Below are 10,452 nucleotides of genomic sequence, written 5' to 3'. Positions count from 1 at the left end.
GGGGTGAGACAGAGATGCAGCTTAAGCCCCACCTTCTTCAACATACAGTGCCTTGCGAAAGTATTCAGCCCCCTTGAACTTTGTGACCTTTTGCCACATTTCAGGCTTCAAACATAAAGACATAAAACTGTATTTTTTTTGTGAAGAATCAACAACAAGTGGGACACAATCATGAAGTGGAACGACATTTATTGGATATTTCAAACTTTTTTAACAAATCAGAAACTGAAAAATTGGGCGTGCAAAATTATTCAGCCCCCTTAAGTTAATACTTTGTAGCGCCACCTTTTGCTGCGATTACAGCTGTAAGTCGCTTGGGGTATGTCTCTATCAGTTTTGCACATCGAGAGACTGACATTTTTTCCCATTCCTCCTTGCAAAACAGCTCGAGCTCAGTGAGGTTGGCTGGAGAGCATTTGTGAACAGCAGTTTTCAGTTCTTTCCACAGATTCTCGATTGGATTCAGGTCTGGACTTTGACTTGGCCATTCTAACACCTGGATATATTTATTTTTGAACCATTCCATTGTAGATTTTGCTTTATGTTTTGGATCATTGTCTTGTTGGAAGACAAATATCCGTCCCAGTCTCAGGTCTTTTGCAGACTCCATGAAGTTTTCTTCCAGAATGGTCCTGTATTTGGCTCCATCCATCTTCCCATCAATTTTAACCATCTTCCCTGTCCCTGCTGAAAAAAAGCAGGCCCAAACCATGATGCTGCCACCACCATGTTTGACAGTGGGGATAGGGTGTTCAGTGTGATGAGCTGTGTTGCTTTTACGCCAAACATAATGTTTTGCATTGTTGCCAAAAAGTTCAATTTTGGTATCATCTGCCCAGAGCACCTTCTTCCACATGTTTGGTGTGTCTCCCAGGTGGCTTGTGGCAAACTTTAAACAACACTTTTTATGGATATCTTTAAGAAATGGCTTTCTTCTTGCCTCTCTTCCATAAAGGCCAGATTTGTGCAATATACGACTGATTGTTGTCCTATGGACAGAGTCTCCCACCTCAGCTGTAGATCTCTGCAGGTCATCCAGAGTGATCATGGGCCTCTTGGCTGCATCTCTGATCAGTCTTCTCCTTGTATGAGCTGAAAGTTTAGAGGGACGGCCAGGTCTTGGTAGATTTGCAGTGGTCTGATACTCCTTCCATTTCAATATTATCGCTTGCACACTGCTCCTTGGGATGTTTAAAGCTTGGGAAATCTTTTTGTATCCAAATCCGGCTTTAAACTTCTTCACAACAGTATCTCGGACCTGCCTGGTGTGTTCCTTGTTCTTCATGATGCTCTCTGCGCTTTTAACGGACCTCTGAGACTATCACAGTGCAGGTGCATTTATACGGAGACTTGATTACACACAGGCGGATTGTATTTATCATCATTAGTCATTTAGGTCAACATTGGATCATTCAGAGATCCTCACTGAACTTCTGGAGAGAGTTTGCTGCACTGAAAGTAAAGGGGCTGAATAATTTTGCACGCCCATTTTTTCAGTTTTTGATTTGTTAAAAAAGTTTGAAATATCCAATAAATGTCGTTCCACTTCATGATTGTGTCCCACTTGTTGTTGATTCTTCACAAAAAAATACAGTTTTATATCTTTATGTTTGAAGCCTGAAATGTTGCAAAAGGTCGCGAAGTTCAAGGGGGCCGAATACTTTCGCAAGGCACTGTATATATCAACGAATTGGTGAGGGCGCTAGAACAGTCTGCAGCACCTACTAGAATCTGAAGTCAAATGTCTACTGTTTGCTGATGATCTGGTGCCTCTGTCACCAACCAATGAGGGCCTACAGCAGCACCTAGATCTTCTGCACAGATTCTGTCAGACCTGGGCCCTGACAGTAAATCTCAGTTAGACCAAAATAATGGTGTTCCAAAAAAGGTCCAGTCGCCAGGACCACAAATACAAATTCCATCTAGACACCGTTGCCCTAGAGCACACAAAAAACTATACATACCTTGGCCTAAACATCAGTGCCACAGGTAACTTCCACAAAGCTTTGAATGCCTAGGATAGGATAAAGTAATCCTTCTCACCCCCCCCCTTAAATGATTTAGATGCACTATTGTAAAGTGGCTGTTCCACTGGATGTCATAAGGTGAATTCACCAATTTGTAAGTCGCTCTGGATAAGAGCGTCTGCCAAATGACTTAAATGTAATGTAAATGTAATGAGCTGAGAGACAAGGCAAGAATGGCCTTCTATGCCATCAAAGGGAATATAAAATTTGACATCCCAATTAGGATCTGGCAAAAAAATACTTGAATCAGTTATAGAACCCATTGCCCTTTATGGTTGTGAGGTCTGGGGTTCGCTCACCAACCAAGACTTCACAAAATGGGACAAACACCAAATTGAGACTCTGCATGTCGAATTCTGCAAATACATCCTCCGTGTACAATATAGAACACCAAATAATGTGTGCAAAGCGGAATTAGGCCAATACCTACTTATCAAAATCCAGAAAAGAGACGTTAAATTCTACAACCACCTAAAAGGAAGCGATTCCCAAACCTTCCACAACAAAGCCTTCACCTACAGAGAGATGAACCTGGAAAGAGTCCCCTAAGCAAGCTGGTCCTGGGGCTCTGTTCACAAACACAAACAGACCCCACAGAGCCCCAGGACAGATAAACACAGTTAGACCCAACCAAATCATGAGAAAACAAAAAGATAATTACTTGACACATTGGAAAGAATTAACAAAAAACGGAGCAAACTAGAATGCTGTTTGGCCCTAAACAGAGAGTACACAGCGGCAGAATACCTGACCACTGTGACTGACCCAGACTCAAGGAAAGCTTTGACTATGTACAGACTCAATGAGCATAGCCTTGCTATTGAGAAAGGCCGCCGGAGGCAGACATGGCTCTCAAGAGAAGACAGGCAATGTGCTCACTGCCCACAAAATGAGGTGGAAACTGAGTTGCACTTCCTAATCTCCTGCCAAATGTATGACCATATTAAAGACACATATTTCCCTCAGATTACACAGATACACAAAGAATTCGAAAACAAACCCGTTTTTTAGTCCCATGTCTACTTGGTGAAATACCACAGTGTGCATCACAGCAGCAAGATTTGTGACCTGTTTTCACAACAAAAAGGTCAACCAGTGAAGAATAAACAGCATTGTAAATACTTTAACCTTTTGTAAATAAATACTTTAACCATTTGTACATCGTTACAACACTGTATATATACATAATATGACATTTGAAATGGCTTTATTCTTTTGGAACTTCCGTGAGTGTGATGTTTACTGTTCATTTTTCATTTTATTTTATTATTTATTATTTCACATTTGTATAATATCTTCTCCACTTGCTTTGACAAGGTTAACATATGTTTCAAATGCCAATAAAACCCTAAAATTGAATTGAAATGGAATTGATTTTAATTGAGAGACAGAGAGAGATATCCTCAGGTTTAGAAACTGCTTCTGTTATGTGCTGTACTTCATGATGCGTTGTGTGCACATTGCAGTTGTGTGTGCATGTGTGTGGGTGTGTAGGTGCGTGCGTCCTGTGTGTGTGTGATTTTCCATGTCTGTGTGTGTGTGTTTCTGTGTTAGAGTTAGATGGTTAACCAGCACTACACCTTCCTAGCTTCTCTGATTCTGTCCTTTCCAGGAGCTCTCTTTACTACAAACCAACAGGGTGGCCTACATAATGAACCAACAGGGTGGCCTACATAATGAACCAACAGGGTGGCCTACATGATGAACCAACAGGGTGGCCTACATGATGAACCAACAGGGTGGCCTACATGATGAACCAACAGGGTGGCCTACATGACGAAACCAACAGGGTGGCCTATATGATGAAACCAACAGGGTGGCCTACATGATGAACCAACAGGGTGGCCTATATGATGAACCAACAGGGTGGCCTATATGATGGAAACAAAAAAGGGTTGCCTATATGATGAACCAACAGGGTGGCCTACATGACGAAACCAACAGGGTGGCCTACATGATGAACGAACAGGGTGGCCTACATGATGAAACCAACAGGGTGGCCTACATGATGAAACCAACAGGGTGACCTACATGATGAAACCAACATTGTGACCTACATGATGAAACCAACAGGGTGACCTACATGATGAAACCAACAGGGTGACCTACATGATGAAACAACAGGGTGGCCTACATGATGAAACCAACAGGGTGATCTACATGATGAAACCAACATTGTGACCTACATGATGAAACCAACAGGGTGACCTACATGATGAAACCAACAGGGTGGCCTACATGATGAACCAACAGGGTTTTCTACATGATGAAACCAACAGGGTGGCCTACATGATGAACCAACAGGGTGGCCTATATGATGGAAACAACATGGTGGCCTACATAATGAAACAAACAGAGTGGCCTACATGATGAACCAACAGGGTGAACTATATGAAGGAAACCAAAAGGGTTGCCTACATGATGAAACCAACAGGGTGGACTACATGATGAACCAACACAGTGGCCTACATGATGAAAACAACAGGGTGGGCTACATGATGAACCAACAGGGTGGCCTACATGATGAAACGAACAGGGTGGCCTACATGATGAACCAACAGGGTGTCCTACATGATGAAACCAACAAGGTGGCCTACATGATGGAAACCAAAAGGCTTGCCTACATGATGAAACCAACATTGTGACCTACATGATGAAACCAACATTGTGACCTATATGATGAAACCACCAGGGTGTCCTGCATAATGAAACCAACAGGGTGACCTACATGATGAAACCAACATTGTGACCTACATGATGAAACCAACAGGGTGGCCTACATGATGAAACCAACTGGGTGACCTACATGATGAAACAACAGGGTGGCCTACATGATGAAACCAACAGGGTGGCCTACATGATGAAACCAACATTGTGACCTACATGATGAAACCAACAGGGTAACCTACATGATGAAACCAACATTGTGACCTACATGATGAAACCAATAGGGTGGCCTACATGATGAACCAACAGGGTGGCCTGCATGATGAACCAACAGGGTGGCCTACATGATGAAACCAACAAGGTGGCCTACATGATGAACCAACCGGGTGGCATATATGATGGAAACCAAAAGGGTTGCCTACTTGATGAAACCAACAGGGTGGCCTACATGATGAACCAACACAGTGGCCTACATGATGAAACCATCAGGGTGGTCTATATGATGAAACCAACATGGTGGCATACATGATGAACCAACAGGGTGACCTACATGATGAAACCAACAGGGTGGCCTACATGATGAAACCAACAGGTTGGCCTACATGATGAAACTAACATTGTGGCTTACATGATGAAACTATCAGGGTGGTCAACATGATGAAACCAATAGGGTGGCCTACATGATGAAACCAAAAGGGTTGCCTACATGATGAACCAACAGGGTAGCCTATATGATGAACCAATAGGGTGGCCTACATTATGAAACCATTAAGGTGGCCAACATTATGAACCAACAGGGTGGCCTATGTGATGAACCAACAGGGTAAACTACATGATGAACCAACAGAGTGGCCTACATGATGAAACAAACAGAGTGGCCTACATGATAATCCAACAGGGTGGCCTACATGATGAACTGACAGGGTGACCTACATAATGAAACCAACAGGGTGGCCTACATGATGAAACCAACATGGTGGCCCACATGATGAAACCAACAGGGTGGCCTACATGATGAACCAACAGGGTAACCTACATGATGATACCAGCAGGGTGGCCTACATGATGAACCAACAGGGTGACCTACATGAAGAAACCAACATGGTGGCCTACATGATGAACCAACAGGGGGCCTTCATGATGAAACCAACAGGGTTTTCTACATGATGAAACCAACAGGGTCGCCAACATGATGAACCAACAGGGTGGCCTACATGATGAACCAACAGGGCGGCCTTCGTAATGAAACCAACAGGCTGGCCTACATGATGAACCAACAAGGTGGCCTATATGATGGAAACCAAAAGGGTTGACTACATGATGAAACCAACAGGGTGGCCTACATGATGAACCAACAGGGTGGACTATATGATGAATCCAACAGGGTGGCCTCCATGATGAAACCAACAGGGTGACCTACATGATGAAACCAACAGGGTGGCCTACATGATGAACCAACAGGGAAACCTACATGATGATACCAACAGAGTGGCCTATATGATGAAACCAACAGGGTGGCCTACATGATTTAAACTAACAGAGTGGCATAGATGATGGAAACCAAAAGGGTTGCCTACATGATGAAACCAACATTGTGGCCAACATGATGAAACCAACAGGGTGGCCTATATGATGAAACCAACAGGTTGGCCTACATGATGAAACCAACAGGGTGGCCTATATGATGGAAACCAAAAGGGTTGCCTACATGATGAACCAACAGTGTGCCCTACATGATGAACCAACAGGGCTGCCTTCGTGATGAAACCAACAGGGTGGCCTACATGATGAACCAACATGGTGGCCTATATGATGGAAACCAAAAGGGTTGCCTACATGATGAAACCAACAGGGTGGCCTACATGATGAACCAACAGGGTGGCCAATATGATGAAACCAACATGGTGGCCAACGTGATGAAACCAACAGGGTGGCCTACGTGATGAAACCAACAGGGTGGCCAACATGATGAACCAACATGGTGGCCTACATGATGAACCAACAGGGTGGCCTACATGATGAAACCAACAGGGTGGCCTACATGATGAACCAACAGAGTGGCCCACATGATGAAACCAACAGGGTGGCCCACATGATGAAACCAATAGGGTGGCCTATATGATGAAACCATCAGTGTGGTCTACATGATGAACCAACAGGGTGGCCTATATGATGGAAACCAAAAGGGTTGCCTACATGATGAAACCAACAGGGTGGCCTACATGATGAACCAACAGGGTGGCCTGTGTGATGAAACCAACATGGTGGCCTACATGATGAACCAACAGGGTGGCCTACATGATGAAACCAACAGGGTGGCCTACATGATGAAACCAACAGGGTGGCCTACATGATGAAACCAACAGGGTGGCTTACATGATGAAACCAACAGTGTGGTCTACATGATGAACCAACAGGGTTGCCTACATGATGAACCAACAGGGTTTTCTACATGATGAACCAACAAGGAAACCTACAAGATGATACCAACAGAGTGGCCTATATGATGAAACCAACAGGGTGGCCTACATGATGAACCAACAGGGAAACCTACATGATGATACCAACAGAGTGGCCTATATGATGAAACCAATAGTTGGCCTACATGATGAAACAAACAGGGTGGGCTACATGATGAAAACAACAGGGTGGCCTACATTATGAAACAAACAGGGTGGCTTACATGATGAACCAACAGGGTGGCCTACATTATGAACCAACAGGGTTTTCTACATGATGAAACCATCAAGGTGGCCAACATGATGAACCAACAGGGTGGCCTACATGATGAACCAACAGGGAAACCTACATGATGAACCAACAAGGTGGCCTATATGATGGAAACCAAAAGGGTTGCCTACATGATGAAACCAACAGGGTGGCCTACATGATGAACCAACAGGGTGGCCAATATGATGAAACCAACATGGTGGCCAACGTGATGAAACCAACAGGGTGGCCTACGTGATGAAACCAACAGGGTGGCCAACATGATGAACCAACATGGTGGCCTACATGATGAACCAACAGGGTGGCCTATATGATGGAAACCAAAAGGGTTACCTACATGATGAAACCAACAGGGTGGCCTACATGATGAACCAACAGAGTGGCCCACATGATGAAACCAACAGGGTGGCCCACATGATGAAACCAATAGGGTGGCCTATATGATGAAACCATCAGTGTGGTCTACATGATGAACCAACAGGGTGGCCTATATGATGGAAACCAAAAGGGTTGCCTACATGATGAAACCAACAGGGTGGCCTACATGATGAACCAACAGGGTGGCCTGTGTGATGAAACCAACATGGTGGCCTACATGATGAACCAACAGGGTGGCCAAAATGATGATACCAACAGGGTGTCCTACATGATGAAATCAAAAGGGTGGCCTACATGATGAAACCAACAGGGTGGCTTACATGATGAAACCAACAGGGTGGCCTACATGATGAACCAACAGGGTTGCCTACATGATGAACCAACAGGGTTTTCTACATGATGAACCAACAAGGAAACCTACATGATGATACCAACAGAGTGGCCTATATGATGAAACCAACAGGGTGGCCTACATGATGAACCAACAGGGAAACCTACATGATGATACCAACAGAGTGGCCTATATGATGAAACCAATAGGGTGGCCTACATGATGAAACAAACAGGGTGGGCTACATGATGAAAACAACAGGGTGGCCTACATTATGAACCAACAGGGTGGCCTACATTATGAACCAACAGGGTTTTCTACATGATGAAACCATCAAGGTGGCCAACATGATGAACCAACAGGGTGGCCTACATGATGAACCAACAGGGAAACCTACATGATGATGCCAACAGAGTGGCCTATATGATGAAACCAACAGGGAGGCCTACATGATGAAACCAACAGGGTGTGCTTCATGATGAAACCAACAGGGTGGCCTACATGATGAAACCAACAGGGTGGCCTACATGATGAACCAACAGGTTTCTACATGATGAAACCATCAAGGTGGCCAACATGATGAACCAACAGGGTAGCCTACATGATGAACCAACAGGGAAACCTACATGATGATACCAACAGAGTGGCCTATATGATGAAACCAACACGGTGGCCTACATGATGAAACCAACAGGGTGGCCTATATGATGAAACCAACAGGGTTTTCTACATGATGAAACCAACAGGGTGGCCTAGATGATGGAAACCAACAGTGTGGCCAATATGATGAATCCAACAGGGTGGCCTACATGATGAAACCAACAGGATGGCCTACATGATGAAACCAACAGGGTTGCCTACATGAAGAAACCAACTGGTGTTTCGACATGATGAAACCATCAAGGTTGGCCAACATGATGAACCAACAGGGTGGCCTACATGATGAACCAACAGGGAAACCTACATGATATTACCAATAGAGTGGCCTACATGATGAAACCACCAGGGTGGCCTACATGATGAACCAACAGGGAAACCTACATGATATTACCAACAGGATGGCCTACATGATGAAACCAACAGGGTGGCCAACATGATGATACCAACAGGGTGTCCTACATGATGAAACCAACAGGGTGGCCTACATGATGAAACAAACAAGGAAACCAATATGATGATACCAACAGAGTGGCCTATATGATGAAACCAACAGGGTGGCCTACATGATTTAAACTAACAGAGTGGCATAGATGATGGAAACCAAAAGGGTTGTCTACATGATGAAACCAACATTGTGGCCAACATGATGAAACCAACAGGGTGGCCTATATGATGAAACCAACAGGTTGGCCTACATGATGAAACCAACAGGGTGGCCTATATGATGGAAACCAAAAGGGTTGCCTACATGATGAACCAACAGTGTGCCCTACATGATGAACCAACAGGGCGGCCTTCGTGATGAAACCAACTGGGTGGTCTACATGATGAACCAACAAGGTGGCCTATATGATGGAAACCAAAAGGGTTGCCTACATGATGAAACCAACAGGGTGGCCTACATGATGAACCAACAGGGTGGCCAATATGATGAAACCAACATGGTGGCCAACGTGATGAAACCAACAGGGTGGCCTACGTGATGAAACCAACAGGGTGGCCAACATGATGAACCAACATGGTGGCCTACATGATGAACCAACAGGGTGGCCTATATGATGGAAACCAAAAGGGTTACCTACATGATGAAACCAACAGGGTGGCCTACATGATGAACCAACAGAGTGGCCCACATGATGAAACCAACAGGGTGGCCCACATGATGAAACCAATAGGGTGGCCTATATGATGAAACCATCAGTGTGGTCTACATGATGAACCAACAGGGTGGCCTATATGAAGGAAACCAAAAGGGTTGCCTACATGATGAAACCAACAGGGTGGCCTACATGATGAACCAACAGGGTGGCCTGTGTGATGAAACCAACATGGTGGCCTACATGATGAACCAACAGGGTGGCCAAAATGATGATACCAACAGGGTGTCCTACATGATGAAATCAAAAGGGTGGCCTACATGATGAAACCAACAGGGTGGCTTACATGATGAAACCAACAGGGTGGCCTACATGATGAACCAACAGGGTTGCCTACATGATGAACCAACAGGGTTTTCTACATGATGAACCAACAAGGAAACCTACATGATGATACCAACAGAGTGGCCTATATGATGAAACCAACAGGGTGGCCTACATGATGAACCAACAGGGAAACCTACATGATGATACCAACAGAGTGGCCTATATGATGAAACCA

Source organism: Oncorhynchus masou, chromosome 16 (genome assembly GCF_036934945.1).
Source record: "Oncorhynchus masou masou isolate Uvic2021 chromosome 16, UVic_Omas_1.1, whole genome shotgun sequence".
Lineage (NCBI taxonomy): Eukaryota > Metazoa > Chordata > Actinopteri > Salmoniformes > Salmonidae > Oncorhynchus > Oncorhynchus masou.
Note: the sequence above shows the minus strand (reverse complement) of the source record.